Below are 17538 nucleotides of genomic sequence, written 5' to 3' on the forward strand. Positions count from 1 at the left end.
AGTCCTCTTGCCCTGTAATTGCGGTAATGATATGTCATCCACGAAGGAAGAACTCGGAACGGGTGGAGTGGAATGCAATGGACACATACAAGCGCACACACGTGTTCCACTTGCAAACCATGTATGAACAAGCTCCTCTTCAGACTCTCAAAACTGAAGCCTTGAGGGTACCTTTTTCTCCCCCCACCCAAACAGATGAGATCTAGCACCTTGAGAAACCACATCTGATGGTGAAGGAAAGCCTCAACCAACCAGCCGCCGCTTACGGCCTTCATTTCACTTTTAACAAGTCTCCTTTAAAACCTTTTAATCAGGCCGTTTTACCCCCAACGCCACAACACACACCGAGGTTGCTAAAACTGCGGCGTCTTTCAGGAATAATCAATCACAACGACCCAATCCGTCAGTGTAGGGTAAAACAAAGAAAATCTCTCCAATGTATCATCGCTTACATCTCCAACACGTGTTATTATGAAAGTTAATTGCACATTTAGCCGGCGCTCTTGTCAAGGCAAATCTACAGATGAACTAGCAGTTAAACTTTCATCGCTTCGCTCAAGGACGCCTCCGCGAGTAGCGAGGTGAACTTGCGATTGTCTGGGTGCAGTGAGGTCAGTTGCATCACCGTGCAGACATGCCAGACCGGGAGTTACAGAAAGAACACACCGATGCAAAATAAAATCCCAATGTGGAGCACAGAAATTCAATTAGCTGCACTTCATTTTTCATCCACTTTTGCCCACATTTCCTGCACGGATGAGTATTTATCCAGTTTTGCAAATAAGTCTCCAAGGTTACACCGCGGTCGTTGCCTGCATCTTGCACAAGAACGAGAAGCGAGTTACAATTGTTGGTCCTATGAAAAGCAGAAACACCGGTGGCATAAAAACATCACCGTGTCTTTTCCCTAAATTACGCCTTGAATGAATCTATTCTTTCCTCTTTCATTTTCTCTCCGTCCCCTTGTCTCCGCTCTTTTTTTTTTTTCCTGTTTCCTCTAAATGCCAGGCATTCTGCAGATCATTGAGTGCAGTCGTAGTGCAGACAAGTCAGGACTCGGTCTGGTAAACGACAGCCTCAGCACTTCTCTCTCTCTTCCCCCCCACCACCACCTTCCATCCTTTGCCTTCTGCACAAGCACGAGCACACGCACAAAGAAAATGAGCACCCTGGGCAAAGCCTTTCTCCCCTGTCATCCTCCCATCCATCCATCTACCCACCCAGCCGATCCTCTCATCAGGCCTGGTTTCCAGGAACTGAAAGCAAAGAAACAGATGACCCAGTGACTTCGAGTCAGCCTCGGCTCTGCCTCCTCCTCCCTTTATGCCTTGATGAGCTTTTTTAAGATGTTGCCTTTTGTCACACACCAATTTTAGACACTTTTAAATGAATCACAAGACAGAAACACTCCTCTCTAAGCCCCTCATTCCTTTACTTTAAGAGCAAAAACAATACAGTTTCGCCAACACTGAAAAACAAAACCCTAACAGCTGTGATCTGCATGTTTCCACACACACACACACACAAAGAGCTTTTTTTTCAGGGTGCCTAATAAGTAGCTCAACCAAAGAGTCTGACTCTTTTGCCATCCACTTCCTGGAAAGACCCCGCCTTCCTTGCATTCCACTGCCCTGTCAAAACACAGCTCCTCTCTCCCACTGGCTGATGGGAAGCCGTCGGTTCCCCCTTATAGGCTGTCTGCCCAGGCGCTGGGCGGGAGGAAGTAAAAAGCCGATCTCAAAGAAGCCCATTCCCAGGGAGAGACTACAGTTACATAACTGCGAAGGCCTACACACACACACACACACACACACACACACACACACACACACACACACACAGTGTCAAGACAACACCCTCGACGCACTGTGGAACACAAAAACAGGGTCAGGGAGAAAGAAAGGTGAGGAGACAGTGGAGGGAGTGCAGGGGGGGAAAAAGAAAAGGAGAATGAGGGATTGAGAGGGGAGAAGTTGAGAATAGAGGGAGGGAGGGAGGAGTAGGTGAGGCATCAGTTTTCCTTGGGAACAAAATGAAGAGGAAACGGCTATTTTACACTCAGGTCAGGAGCTGTGGGAGAGTACTTCCAGTCCTGGTGTGTGTGTGTGTGTGTGTGTGTGTGTGAGTGAGACAGAAAGGTTAATTGGTGTACGGTGGAAGATCACCTGCATCAAACCCTAAGCGGAAGAGCAGTGGACCGAACAGCAGAACTTGTGCCAAGAATAAACTACACACAGAGCGGCACGGCACGGCACTGTAGTTTAGTGGAAAACAAAGCAATTTGGCGTTATTAAATCAATATTATCTGTGGCCTGTCTGCTCGGGGTGGAATTGACAGCAATCTGTGAACTGGAGAGGAGGGTTGGGAAGAAGGATGAGGAGGAGGTGGGAGGAAAGAGGAGAAGGAAGGGAGGAAAACGGGGGGGAAAGAAGACGAGGAGGGGCCGGAGGTTGAGTGTGTGTGCCGAGAGAGAAATGTGTGGAATCCTAATTGTGTTATTGCTGCAGAACAAACATTAGTCCTGCCTGTCATACCACAGACAGCAGGCAGCGAGTGTGTGTCTGAGTGTGTGTGTGTGTGTGTGTGTGGAGAAGACAAGAAAAGGGGAGGGTGGGGGGAGAAAATTGAATGAGTCCGGCAAATTAAGAGTCAAGCCAAAGAGTTTGAGACACGCTCTCCACTTCTTTCCCCGGCTATTCACGGAGGGCCGAGCCTTTACAATCAGCTCTGTGTTGCGCTGGGAGCTGCGCCGCTGTAGCTTCGCATTAGCACGGCTAGCTCCAGCAGATGTGTGCATCTGCAAGCGAGCCCTCCCTCCCTCCTGCTGCAGCTGTGAGTTGGCCGTGTGTGTGTGTGTGTGTGTGTGTGTGTGTGTGTGTGTGTGTGTGTGGTTGGGCAGGGGGCCAGTAGGCAGTAAACCCACAGTAGAGGCCCTGACAGTCCAACGCTTGCCACGTAGCCACGCAGCAGCGACGTAACTCAAGAGGAGAGGAGGAGAAATCTATACGTCTCCTGTGTATTAGAATTTGAGAAAAAAAGACGCAAGCAGACAGGAAAAACTAATAAAGCCAAATAATGTGGGTCACTGTGTGGGAGTTGGAATATAAACAGAGGCGACGCAAATAGTCAAAGACGCGGAGACAAAGTGACTTTGTGATGCCGTTTATCCCAGTCGGAGACGCTGATGTTTCCACCAATTACATCAGCCGGAGCCGCCACGCTCATCTCCTCCGACCGAGACCTCCTTCGACTTACAGATGTTGGAGGACTGGTTCCACAAACAGTTCACAGGCCGACACAAACCCAGTCCCCCGCCTTTATCATGAGCCTCATCACTGCAATCGTCATTATCTCCATCAATACCAACATGTCAGCCTGCCCCAAGAACACGCTGCATTTTGTTGGTGTTTGTGTTGAATGCAGAGGAAGTGGCTATTCTCCCACAAGCGCATGAACATGAGTCACTCTTCTTCACAGCGGCGCTTCCAGATTTTTCTTCTCCTTTTGTCCTTCCCCTCCCCTTCCTCCTCCTCCTCCTTGTCTCTTTTTTCTCTCCTCTCTCTCTCTCTCTCATCCCTCTCCTTCCTCCTCCTAACCCTAGTTAGACTTCTCTCCATCAGATCCAAAGAGGTTGTGAGGGGCTGAGCAACTGAGCCTGAGGAGAGCTCACAGCAAACCCCTTCCTAACGCCTGGGATCTCCACGGCTCAGTCTGGCCACCCACAGGAAGGCTCGTCCCACAGGCCAGGAGGCTAAAGAGCTGAGATGGGCCGACTGAGGGTGGGTAGGTTGTACGACGGGCTGGAAGTCTGCGTGCTGGCTGCACATGGCTAACCTGCTAATAGTGGTACCTAAGTTGGCTGGTGTGGTCTACTTTGAAGTCTATCTACTCCCAACTTCCAAGGATTGTTAAAGACTCTTCTTACACCTCTTTAGCCTCCAGCCCAATTTTTTTGCAGGCGGAGCACCACTGAACCCTGCTGATCTTTAGCCTATTGACCACATGCTGCACATGTGAATGCCTTCAGGTGTGCTTCTGCTGTTCAACTGAAAGGTTAAACTAAGCAATAGAGGTGTCAAAGAGTGCCTCATGTACAATCTATTAATACCTGAATACTAAAATAGAGATTGTAACAATGGCAAGCCAGACAGTGATTGAGTCAGACTTTTTTTTTCTTGTAATATATAAAAATGAGTTACAGAAATGCATGTTCTTTCAAAGACCCATCCACCTCTTGTCACCATGGAGATGTGAGGAAGGAGTGAACTCGACACTTGTCTCTCTTTTATTCACACGTACACCAGAGCAAAAAATCCAGCAGACCCTCGCTCGCGCATCATTTGCATCGGAGGCATGACGATGCACGTGCTGGGGTGACATTACGCAGCACCAGGTCTGCATTAGCTCCACATTCATCTCTCCTCCATACGCTCCCAACCATCCTACCTCCCCTCAGTCTCTCCCATTTATTGCTGTGTAATGCAGTTGGTTCCATGTAACGCAGCCCTTTAGCGTAAATATGATGCTTTTTTTGCCCGCAGAGATGAATCCTTTTCAAGTGGCGGCTCAGATAAGGTGGCGTGTGTGTCGTGTATGACTTTGGCGGTTGCATGCCTTTCACAAGAAAGAGGACCAGTGGCCAATGAAACATTAGTTACACTTTGATTTCTATGCGCCAGCGCTCTCGCACTGCACTCCCTCCTCTTCCTCCACTTCCTCATCTCCTCTACTCCTCCCACGCCCCACTTCCAGCTTTAACCTGTCTTCCCTGCCCTCCCCCATCCCCATTCCTCCCCTCCCCTCCCCTCCTCACACTATCAGCCCTACTTCCCCAAACAACCCCGTTCAGCCTTCAAAAGACAGCCGCCCATTCAGAAGGTTTTTTTTTTTTTTTGGTAGGGGGGTAGGTTTGGATGAGGGGAGGAGGAGGCAGGGGAGGGAGGTGAGCGGTGCAGGCTTTGGGGAAGGGTGAGGACGGGAGAGAGGAGGGGGTGGAGGTGGTGGTGGTGGTGGTGGTGGGGGTGTAGGGCTCTCATTCCCGCTAAATTGTCCCACATGGCTGAGCGTGCTTAGTTTAAACAAACACAGCCACTTCCTCCTCACTGCGCACATCGACACACAGACGGGCACACACACATAAACACACACTAGCCGGGCTCGGAGGCATGCTGGAACTGCAATACACAAAAACAAGCACGGGCACACATGTATAAACACACACACATAATACATTGTATACCCTGGCAGGCGGCGGACAATGCTTTCAGTCTTGCAGCAGAGCCCGTAAACCTACAGCTGAGCCCGAGAGCGCACACCAAAACACCGCAAGATTGCGCGCCGTATAGGTCGTCGCGAAGCGCAATTTTACATGCATATTCCATATATTTAGAGCATAATTTGCGTTGCGGTTGTACCGAGTTAAAAATGTTAAAATTTGTGAGCCTTTAACTGTACAATCCACAACAAACATAGAAACTAACGGGTCCCTGGAGACAAACACCAAAACCCAAACGACCGCAGAGTGAGCCTGCATGTGCTGGACGCAACATACAGAATGCATTTGTGTGCATACAGTTGTGTATATATATATGAATCCAGAATGAACAGACAGAGACGGAAATATGGAGGATGCGGCGAGTTTAATACGTTGCAGTAAAGTCACTTGTTTGTTGAATCAGCACCATGACCTGACAGTAAAACCTGCACACGGAAAGCAGTTTTTTCAAAATGCCATCCACACACACACACACTGTGCAGCTATTGCGCCTGTTTGTAAAGAAAAATGCTTTTACGGCAACTGACAATAAAAGCAGGTGTGTTCAACTTTTCTGAAATGGGGGCAAAAGAAGCTGTGCATGAATACAAATCGGAACCAAACTTGATTTATGCATCGCCAATGACCAAAACCACTAAGTTCCAGAACGACTCTGCGGAGATAGGAAATTATTAGCCAATTAAATGACAAGCACGTTGGTAATCAATTAGTCGAAGTACATTTTCAAGCATAACTGCCAGAAAAAGTTTTTTTCCCCCTTTCTTTGCTGATTTTCTTGCTCTTAAGTGCATTTAACAGTTAAGAGTTTTGGATTTGCATATGAAGCAACAACAAAAATAGCGGTGGAATATCCTGCGGCGTTCAAGTTATCCTGTGCACAGTGTTTTAATTATGATTAATATAATAGCTTTAATTAGACAATTGGTAGCTGCCAAGGCATGCATGTGTATTTTTAGGATGTAAGATTTATTTTTTTTATTTGTCACATGCTCATACAGTATGTGCAGTGAAATGCAAAGTGGCTAAGGTTGTGTTTATGTCCTCGTTTATTCTACACTAAGCATTTAGGCGACTTCAATCCAGGAAAAGTCTGCAGTAATACCAAATAAAATAGGTCAGTTTTTACCATAGGTTTGGAGCCAGAGGGACATAACTGGCACGCAGCGTATTGTGGAAACACATGGAAATATTTATATTAAAAGATGGTAAAAGTGGGTTTTTGTTGTTTTACCTCTGCTGTGAAAATCGCCAGAAAGACCCACCTTCCCTCAGCTCAAAGAGCACTCCATTACCACGTACTTCAATGCAATGACCTACAATCATCGTAATCAGCTCTACATTACAAGCGGCTAGTAAAGAGGAGTAAAGGAGGACAACCGCCGAGTCCAGACAATAAGCCCACATTCACCGCCAGTGGACCTGCTGCCGTCCAGGCCTGCACACACAGCATGTCTCTGCCACTAATGCCGAGCTCCATCAGGGCCGCATGCCATGAGTCTTAATTAAGACAGCTATGCCAAGTCAAGAAGTGAATTCTAAACCCTCCCCCCCTCCTCTCTACCTTCCCTCACACAGACACACACTGATGCACAAAACTCCCATTTTCGGATGGACGGGCGCGTAGACGCAGACGAACCGCCACAAGAGACATTCAGATCATCAGTTTTATGGGCCATGAAAAAGCTTGCTCAGTGGGTGGTGCGCATGTGTGTGTGTGTGTGTGTGTGTGTGTGTGGGGAGGGGGGGCGCTGAGAGAGAAAGACTATTTAGTCACACCTACATGAGAAACCTGTCTGCTCTCTCACAGACAAGACAACAGCGGAGAGGAGACGTGCACCCGGACATGCCACACACATGCACATGCGCTTCGACTGTACAAGGGAGCATGCAAATCAGGAATAAATCACTTTTACATGCTCGACTCATAGCTGCATAGTTCATGCATGTGTGTGTGTGCAACAGAGAGAGAGAGAGAGAGAGAGAGAGAGAGCACGGCATCAGTGTGTAATCCATCAGGAGAAAAACTGAATTGGGCTGAAAAATGAGAGAAGACACTTCTGGGAATAGCAAGCCAATGGAAAGTGTACATACAATCACTTGCTCCCTAACATCAAACACACACACACACACACACACACACTTATAACACCCCTCCCCACAGCACGGGGTCACGAGGTCACATTCCTCCTCCTCAATCAGCCTCAGGATTTCACACACTAGTTCAGCAGTGTGTGTGTGTGTGTGTGGGTTTGTGTGTTCCTGCCAACCTGTATGTGTGGATGTGAGATAGTTTAGTGATTTGTGGGGGGTCCGGCTCGAGGGCAAGGAGGGGAGAAGTGAAGGAAAATAGGGGACCGAGGCCGTGTCTACGCCGAGCTTCCATAAACCCGCATTTCTTCTTTATAAAACTCCAAAATAAGAGTTGATTCTCAGTCAAGGACGGCAGAAATTTCCTTCATAATGCTTTAAAAAGGTGCCATTCATGACCCCTGACAACACAACAGAGCTCGTCTCAGGAGCTGCATTTGCTCAAAAACCAGATCCAGCTATTACCTGATGCTCCTCTCAGTTTTGAATTCCACTCGGAACGACAAAACATGTTCAGAATTTGCTTAATTAAAAGTCCTTCAGCATGTTCATATGTGTTTATTCTACCAGTGGAAACGGGCTGCGAGTGGCAAAATAATAACAGGAAGAAATGACGGGTATGCGGAGCTGGGACAGGTGGAGGGGGGGTGATGAGAGAAGAAGGTAGGAGGGGTCGAAGTGTGTCTGCAGGCCCTGGAGGGGGTGACAGAAGGGAAGGAGGAGGAGGAGGAGGTTGGGCGGTTTAACAAGGGAAAGCAATAAAAAATGTGGGTTCGCATTAAAAAGCACCTACTTCCTCCATTAGCAGAGCCCTCAACTGCGGCTCTGCGGAACATGTGACGGCACAGATCCACGGCACAAACACAGACGGTGCAATTCCAGCTTTATAATAAATCAGAAATATTTAGATTCAGTTCCCCAACACACACACACACACACACACACACACACACACACACGAGAACCTCAGCCCACAGCGGCTCTTGAGATACACTCTCAAAATGCTCACAGTCAGGCATAAAAACAGCCATTAACGGCTGGCGGAACTTTCCATGGGCCTGCCAACTAGCAACACCAACACGCCTGGCATGCTAATACAGGCACGTAAAGTCCACTCTGTGTGTGTGTATGTTTCATGCATGTGTGTTAAGTCGGTGCTGCGTGAGGACAGGTGAACACTGGATCCCTTCGGTGCAGCCGACCACGCACACACACACTTTAACGAGCCATTTCTAGGGACGATGCCGCCGAGGAACTGCACACAAGGGCACAAGCGGGGCAGAGCGACCGAGCCGCACCATCATCCGGGCTTTTTCTCAGTCCACGAAACTTCACCCAACTTAATAAGAAGTTGATGGGAAACTTGACAGCCTAATTTCTGGATTCCAAACATTTTATCTCTTTTGTCAGAATCGTTTTATTCCATCTCCTCCGATGTCAGCTCGCTGTACAGCTGCTGTCAAAACCCTGCAAAGTGGCACCGAGTGATGAGCGCTGACTGAAATTCCCAGATAGAGAAGTGAAAGTTTTTTTCCGGTGAAGTCACGCCTGGCATCATGTAACAGAAATGATGCATACTGAAGTGAATGAAAGCCACTCAAATACTGCTGGCATGTGCACAAACGTCTACTGTATCCCCTCATGGACTGAACTGTTCCGTGTTTATCCGTCCTGCTCTGTTATACTGAAACATCCACACTACTATTAACTACTTTAAATCTACCGACTATCCCATTCAGTGCATAAAACATCAAACAAACAGTGAAAAAAGTCCATTATAGTTTCCTAAGGTGACTTTTTATAGTCCAAGGAGACGTTTCTAAATTGCAGCTTTGGCCTTACAAGCAGTCTAAGATCCAATTTCAATTTACTGTCACAAATGACAAAGAACAACACAAAAATGATCAGATTTGAGAAGTCAGAACTAATGTTCTATATATTTTTGCGTGAGTCATTTCATTATTTAGTTTCTGCCCTAAGTTTCATCTGTAATGAATGTCACTTATTGAGCTGTTTATTGTCTGAATTCCCACTGTGTATGAAATGTACTACAAACAATTGCTTCCCTTTTGTCTTAAAGAACAAACTCCACTGAATAACGTGTGCGATTTCATTCCAAAATATGATGCAAATGCCACATTAGGCCAGTTTAAAGCTGCATGTTTAAATAGAACCTTCCAATTAGTGCTGACTTCTTTAGTTTTTGGACTTTTGGACACGTCTGAAGACTTCATCTCGGGATCTAAAAACTTCTCGTAGATATTTTTCATCCTTCAATTTATTTTGTGCAAATAACTATCAGTTGCAGTTGTGCTCTAAATTTCTACTAAACGCACTTCTTGCTGCAAAAATCGAAATATTCTTGCTTCACTTGAAGTATTTTGTTTGCAAGAAGAACTTCAGTGGCAATCCTTGGGACATTTACTTCCAAAGATAATCATGTCAGAAGCATGATGCTTTTCCAAATGTTGCATCTCTTATTTTTTTGGACTGTAACTCACACAAGCAGAGACTAAATTTACTGAGATTGTTTGACATTATACATTATGCTTTGTGAGAGTAAAGGAGAAGAGGAAAAAGAAGATGGGAGGAGGGAGACGAAGGAGAGAGGAGAGGGGGGAGTGAGGAGAAGTTGAAAGGCTTCTTTTATCTTCTTCTAAATCAACTGTCAACAATGCAGGAAATTATCAAGGGAGACAAAAAAACAGGGGAGATGGGGCTCTGGAGACCAAGACGGGCAGGGAAGGAGGGAGGAAGGCAGGGAGGCAGAAAGAAAGAGAGGAGGAGGGTAAACATTACAGCTCTGTGCCAAGCAAACATGAGATGCTGGGATACTTCAACAAAAAGCCACCGTTCATATGGGAGAGAGAGAGAAGGGAAAAAAAGAAGGGACCAAGAAACAGAGGGAGGGAGTGAGAGGATGCCAGAGAGACACAGACACAGAGGGAAAGGCTGGGAAATGGAAAGCGAAAGCATCAAGCAGCAGATAACCAGCTGCTGTCATTAAATAGGACAAAGTGGGTTATTTTCTGGGTTTTTTTTTTCTTTTCTGCTTTAAACCTGCATGCAGCTTGGTTTGTGTTTGCATGCTATATAGCACAGGGCACTGGGGGGTTGGGTTTTACCAACATTTGAACCTCATGTGTCACTAAAGCCAATCAGGAAACCAATAACTGATTCTACTGCAAACTTGTATGTTATGTCGCTTTACCAATGAGGCCGTTGCAGTTCAGTACAATCACTTAAGGACATTTCAGGTGGTATAGAAACTCAGTCTCAGTAAAAAAAGAGAGCTGTCCAAACTTTTCCTACCTAATCGTGACTGGCTGCGACACAATCGGCCGCATTTTGGAGGCGTCGCCTATTTCGTGCACAGAAAACGGCGGCGATCGCACCATGCAGCACCCCGAAAAGAAGTGGAGTTCCTGCTTATCGGAGACTGCGCGGACCCTGCATGCAGATAGTTACTGTTTGCACTAATTGCGTAAGTTAATTACACGAGCTCTATCTCCAACGCAGCGTCTGCTTTCTGTTTAATCTCTTAATTGATTCATTACGCGGCAGTTGCCTGAGCAAAAGTCAGAGAGGACGGACGGTTTCTCTGCTATTTTATTCTGTTAAATAACGTTTAAGTCGTTTTCACTTCACATGTGAATAAACTTACAGAAAAGCGCTTCGTACGCCGTCATATTTTTTTGTTGTTGCTAGGAATAGCTCGGTTGCCATATGTGGGGGGATAGCTGGGGCTGCACATTTGGAAGTAGTAATTTAGCAACGTCTGGCAGAAAGTTGTCAGAGTTTATCCATAAATGCTGCAACTTAAGAGGAGGCAGCTCTCGTGTTCTTTTTCTGGGCGTTTTAATTTCAGAAACTACCGCAACTGTGTATCTGTGCAGCGAAACACCCATCAGAAATCATGTTCATGTCTCTGAACTCTCTGATAGAAGCTCTAGCAGTCAATACGGATTATCCAGCCGGTCCTAAAAGGGTAGAAACTCAACAAATCAGCAGATATACAAACCACAACTTCTAGCCAAAACTCTCAGAATAACATCTGAGCGAAACAGGATGCAGAGATTTGCGACTTGGGACTTTAGCCTTGAGTTGAAGTGACAAGGCTTTGTATCCAGGCAGCCATATGCACAACGAATAAGTTCAAATACATCTGTGGGGAGAATTGTGATTCAGATCATGGATTGGGATTCTGCACCGAAAGACGCTGATATAATCTTTTGGCCAGATCAACCCACCCCTGGATACGAGTCGGTGTACCCGCTAGAGATGCACTGCGGTACATCTGGGAGCTTTCAACGGGGGATGTACCAGTTTGCTTCACCGCAAGGAGAACCTATGTGCATCATAAGAGAGCAGCGGGACAGCAGGAAGAGAAACTGCAGAAATCCATCTCCTGCTCTCCAGGTGTCGACCCCGTGACCTCACAGCGGAGGAATGCCCCGAACAACATCCAACCCACCAATAAGAAAGCCTCCCGATGGCAGGCTGAGGAAGCAGGAAGAAGCTTGTTCACTTGACCAGACCGCACCTCGGCTACAGTAACAGCGAAGGCAGCAATCTTTCTGGGAAGCACACCTGTTGCATTTGGACAAGCAGATGGTGCAACTGACAGCAGTCTTAATACAAAGTGCAGACACTGTACGTAGCAAAAGCACACCGGTTCCTGGGAGGAAATCTTCCAAATATGGGCAGCGGATCAGGGCCAACTGGAGAATTTTAAATGGCCGTAATCAGTATGCGTAAATGGCAATTATGACTGAGCACTTGCAGACGTGCCAGGAATTGACTGTGATAAATGGTGAATAAATAAATCTTCACAAGCTGAACATATTTCATCTTAAAATGCTCTCATGTCTCCAGGTTTCATGCACCTGCTTCATCAACCAAACTACCGCTGTCCCACAATGACAGGAGATACAACCAACCAGAATATTAAATATTGTTTAATCTAACAACTGTTTTCTACATGAATCAATTACTTAAGTCCTTAAAATGTCTGAAAACAGCAAAAAATACAGCACAAGTAACACCAAAGTGACATTAAAACACAACAATATTCAAATGAATCTTGCAAAAGTGAAGGTAATGAGCTTTTAAAAAGCTGGAACCTGTTAAATTGTTGGGAATAATCATAAAAAAAAACAGCAAATGATTAATCAGCAAGCAAAACTGGTTGACTAATTCGCTGTCAAATTATCGTATCCGCTTTAATACGGACATAAAATTAGTGGTTCATTCAATCTTATCTTTAAAGTGAGTTTTTCCTGATTAAAAAATGGTCAATTAATACCAGTGAACGCCTTCCAATTTTCAAAACACCAGAACCGCCCAGTAGAATCAGCTCTAACTCCTTGAAACCAATGCAGCAGGAAGGAAACAGTGAAGCAGTTTATCATGATTTTCGTCCAGCTTGCCCTCTTTCACATGCTCTCACACACACACACTCTCCAGGGCAGCATTGTCTTGTATGCGTAACCCTACACGGCTGCATCAGCTTCTGTTCCTGATACACAAGCACTGCTCAGTAACATTACCCATCGGATAACATGTTCTAGGTTACCGGTCAGACACACAAGCATGCACGTACAATAGCGAGCATCATCCTGCCCGTTCCCTGACCCCGTTCTGACCGGGCGTACCAGAAGGTTTTACTGGGCCAGGAGCAAACCACAAGGCACTGCAGGTAGAAAGCAGAGAACCCAGATCATGTCTGACAAAGACACACACACTTGGCATCACAAGTTCTTATGAAACATGGGAAGAACTTCCTCATTGTGCTTAGAATAACCAAGAGACAAGTCCCTCAGCCTTGCCACTAAGATGCACCCAATCCATCAAATTTAAGTTTTCTATTTCACCTGCTGGAGGAGCAGATGGAAATGAAATCAGGACAACTTTGTCCGTCAAAGGAAAGAACAGCAAATTGACTCCGACAGGACGTATTTTGACTTCACGGGCGCTCAGTATTTCTGTCCTCATTCAGGCACTTAACTGGAATGAAACAAACTGACAAACGGATTTAATGGGCTCAAACAAAGTGTCTGCAAAGTTACAATCGCGCCATATGTAGGCAGCGAGGCACCATCACACTGACTGACACAAGTGTGTGGGTTGTACCTGCGCGACAAAGCAGAAATGGTTACAGAACACAGGTCGTTAACTTATATAAAGCGTTATTCAACCCCTTTGCCTATTCATGTGAGAGACATAGAAAGGCCAAGGCAACAATGGCTACCCTCCTTCAACCTGACTACAGCCTGAACACTGCAGTTCTTTCTGTTCGGTTACATAATTTTCAGCGTGTTTGATTAAAAACACATACACACAGGGAAAAAAAGGGGGGGATTCTTTTTTTTTTTTTTTATAAGTGGCAAACTAGGAGCAAAAGAGCCACTTGCTTGCAATTGCATCAGTTTCAGCGCAAATCCCTGCTTACATTACGCTGTCGTATATCCACTACCATGACATTCTTAGCTCCGCATAAACACAGATTTAGAGGGCAAACATATTACGAAAAGAAATGGCTGTCATCTAAAAAAGAAAAAAAAAAAGCTGAAAAGAAACAGTGCGTGCCTCTTCTTCTTTTTTTTTATATTATTATTGAATCTGCTCTAAATACAAGATCAACACAAGAGGAGCTTTCATAACTTTTCAAATGGCAGCCAATGAGCTTTGTTTACATTCTTATTGTGTATAAATGTTGAAGCCAAAGAGGCTTAACTTTCAGAGAGCAGCGTACGGCGATGTAAACCTCATTCAGGAGGACATGGGTGTAGTAATTTTTCTTATTTTGGCAATCAGCCTGAACGTCGGGCACCTAGACTGAGGCTGGGGGGAAATGTCTAATCGGGAGTTTTCTTGCAGATATAATGTGTTCAAGTCAAGATTCTGCTCAAAATTTACCGGGAAATAGATTTAAAACATGTGATGCCGCATTAAAAACTGAGACACCATCAAATGCACGACTTTTACACAAGAAGGACGGCACGACGTCGTAACAACGGTTTAAACCCTGGATGCTGCAAAATGTGCAAGATGTGGCTCTTAAATAATGAGACCGGCCTTCTGTCAGTGACGCCTCAGTGTGCATGAATGAAGTGAGTGGTATAGATCGATCAATGAGAAAGCATGCCAAAAAAACTGCACTGTTCGAAACACTGATGTCAATTTGAAGTCGATTTAATCTCCAGCTCTGACTCCGACCTGCTCTTCACCACTGAGCTGCAAAAGTTCCAGCATTTAGGGCCTCAAGTTGCACGTCTTGATGAACAAACCTCAACTGAAACCAAAGAAAACAAAAAGACACATCCTGCGGCTATAAAACGGAGCCTTCCCTCATCTGAAATCCTATCTTACCTGTTAAGTAACGGATGAAATCTGAGTCAGAGGTCACATGTAGAAGATGTGAAACTCTGAGAAGCCAAATGAACCACCTGTGATGCTCCTCATCTCTAAATCATATAAATTATATCACAGGGGCCCTTTAAAAGCAACCTGCCTCCTAGTGTCCATCCCTCCGCTTAATGTCCACCTCCGAAAACCTTTTGATGCTCCGGACTTTCTGATGCTCCTGACTAGTGGAAGCAAAATAAATTGCTCATTCATGCACCACAGGGAGAATTCCTTTTTGCACTCCAAACCTAAGCACACCTTTTCAGCTGGAAGCCTGCCCCCCTCTAACTCTTTCCACCCCCAACACAACCCCCAACCCCCCAAAAATATCAGTTCTTCACTGAAAAAAAAGAAAAAAAAGAAGCTGCAAGGCCACATCAGCCTTTTCACCGAAGGAATGTCATCTGACGTCATGTATTTGGGATCAGATTTCTCCTTCTCTTCTTTACTCTCTCCGGTGAAAAAAGTATATGCATGTGTATGTGATAGGTTATGTTTTTTTTCTCCCTTCCTTTAGCCTATATTCTCCAACGTGCCCACTGGATCCAGAGCGCACAGCATGGATAGAGGGGGGGGTAAAGATATATGCGACTCCAAGATCATAGCGTTAATTACAACCCCCTCCTGCACCGCTAATGATGACAGCATGACAATTAACCGCTGTGTCCTGTTATTAAATACAGAGAGAGAGAGGAGGAAGAAAAAAAGAGACAAGACGAGCGACTGGAGCATCTTTAAATTTGCGTCTCCAGTGATGCGTAAAAGCGCTTTTAATATCGTCTTTTGGCGTGGGTGCGTAAAAGTCAGCCAATCGATCGCTTTTGAGCAGGAGACCAATGTTTGATTTCCACGTCTGCATCAGGGAGGCTGAGAGAAAGATTTGTCTTCTCTGCACAAACAGACACGTAGTCGTTTCTGAGGGAGAGAGAGAGGGAGAGAGAGAGAGAGAGAGGGAGAGAGAGAGGGAGAGAGAGAGAGGCAGACAGACTGGCTGGAAGGAATGCTAGGATATGCTGGAGTTGGGATTTTTTTTTTCTCCTCCAAAGCCCTTTTTTTAAAAAAAACTGCATTCTGCAAAGCGCACACAAACTCCACGCAAAAAAAAGTTGCCACCAACAGCCCCTTCAACGTCCCTCAACTGTTATCCAACGCAATCTAACCCCCCATAGTGTCAATTCAATGATTTCGCAACCCCCCTCTGTCAAATCTGACTGCCTCAGCATCTTCCATTCCAAGTTATTTTCCAGCTATAAAAGTGCTCATTTCCTGATTTTTACGCAGCTTACAACGCATCCGAGCGTTTCCACAAGCGCCACTCGCAACGCCACAACTTTGATTCGTTAGAAAACAAGTGAAAAAAGAAGGAGAGAAAAGCTTTTTCTCCTGTTGCGCACTCACTCCATCTGAAGTCCTCGGAGACAAAAACACATTCTTTCGTGAAAGCTGAGAAATCGGGACCACAAAGAAGCAAGGCTCCGAACCCCCGACGCATTCACTCGACCAGTGTGAAGAGCTAGCACGGGTAATCCCCCCGCTGCTTTTTTTTTTTTTTTCCTTTTTTCTTTTTTTGCTTTTCCTTGTTGTTTCTCTAATAAACGGGAAAATCTGCCCAAAAAGTTTTTTTTTTTTTTTTCCTTTTTTCTTTTTTTGCTTTTCCTTGTTGTTTCTCTAATAAACGGGAAAATCTGCCCAAAAAGTTTCGATTCACCCCCTCCTCCGCAGCAGCAGCAGCACTGAAGCAGTTTTCCTTTTTCCTTTGCGTTGGCCAAGTGGCCCAGACTGCCGGCGTCAGCGCTCAGCTCTCCAAACTCACACACACACACAGAGAGACACGCACTTCTAAAAAACTTTTTCGACATCGACTCCCGTTAGCCTCGATTCCCCTCTTTTTCTTTCCGGGGTGATACGTGCTGTGAAAGAAGCGTAAAAGAACTCACCTCGCTGTAATAAAATAATCTTCAAACAGACGGGGCTGCGCGTTTTTTTATTCCCAGGGTCGGGTCTTGCCTGTCTGCTGGCGCGGCGCGACGCGTACTGGGAGACTCCGCCATGTCAATCAAAACGCGACGCACATGGAGGTCAGATCCCGCCTCCTTCTTTTTTTTTTTTTTTTTTTTTACCGTAATACCAGCAGCGCACTGAGAAAGCCAAAACAGAAAACTGTCCCTCTTTGTGGCAGAAGTAATCTAGGGGGTTTTCTTTGCAGTCATTTGGTATTTTACGCACAATAAAACCAAAAACCAAAAGGTGATTTTCCAAACTATCCATTACCCAACTTGCCAAATATTGAGCCTAATGTTAACGTGAATCAATATTTATGGTAAAGCTGCAACAATTCATCAATTAGTTGTGAACTCCTACATGAGTTTACAACTATTTTGATAATTATTTGTTGTCTAAATTCCTTGATTCTGGCTCCTTAAATCAGAATATTTCTTTACTTCTGTGTGAAAATAAACTGAATATCTTCAGGTTGTGGATGAAACAGAGACATTTGAGGGCGTTTTCTTGGGCTTTAGGAAACACTGATTGACTTTTTTTGTACCATTTTCTGATATTTAATGGAAAATAATCAGAAAAATAACTGACAGTGGAAATAATCGTTAGTCGCGGCCCTCATTTTTGATGTGGTCTCATATAAATTCACTCTGATGGTGACAAATAGTATTCAAATGAGAAATCGTGTGTTGTATTTTATTGTTGTGGTAATCAAAGCAAAGACGTATAAAGCTGCAAAGAAAACATTAGTTTGACAATCACAACCACT

General features: G+C 45.3%; 1 protein-coding gene across 1 annotated transcript in view; it reads right to left on the minus strand.

Annotated features, from left to right (window-relative positions):
* Positions 1 to 16802, minus strand: part of fndc3ba (fibronectin type III domain containing 3Ba) — a 104849-nt gene extending 88047 nt beyond the window's left edge. The window contains exon 1 of the mRNA XM_008280098.1: positions 16709 to 16802. The gene's annotated coding sequence lies outside the window, so the exon portion shown is untranslated. The remainder of the gene's footprint in view (positions 1 to 16708) is intronic.
* Positions 16803 to 17538: the final 736 nt, after the last annotated feature.

Source organism: Stegastes partitus, unplaced genomic scaffold (assembly GCF_000690725.1).
Source record: "Stegastes partitus isolate 25-593 unplaced genomic scaffold, Stegastes_partitus-1.0.2 Scaffold181, whole genome shotgun sequence".
Taxonomy (NCBI): domain Eukaryota; kingdom Metazoa; phylum Chordata; class Actinopteri; family Pomacentridae; genus Stegastes; species Stegastes partitus.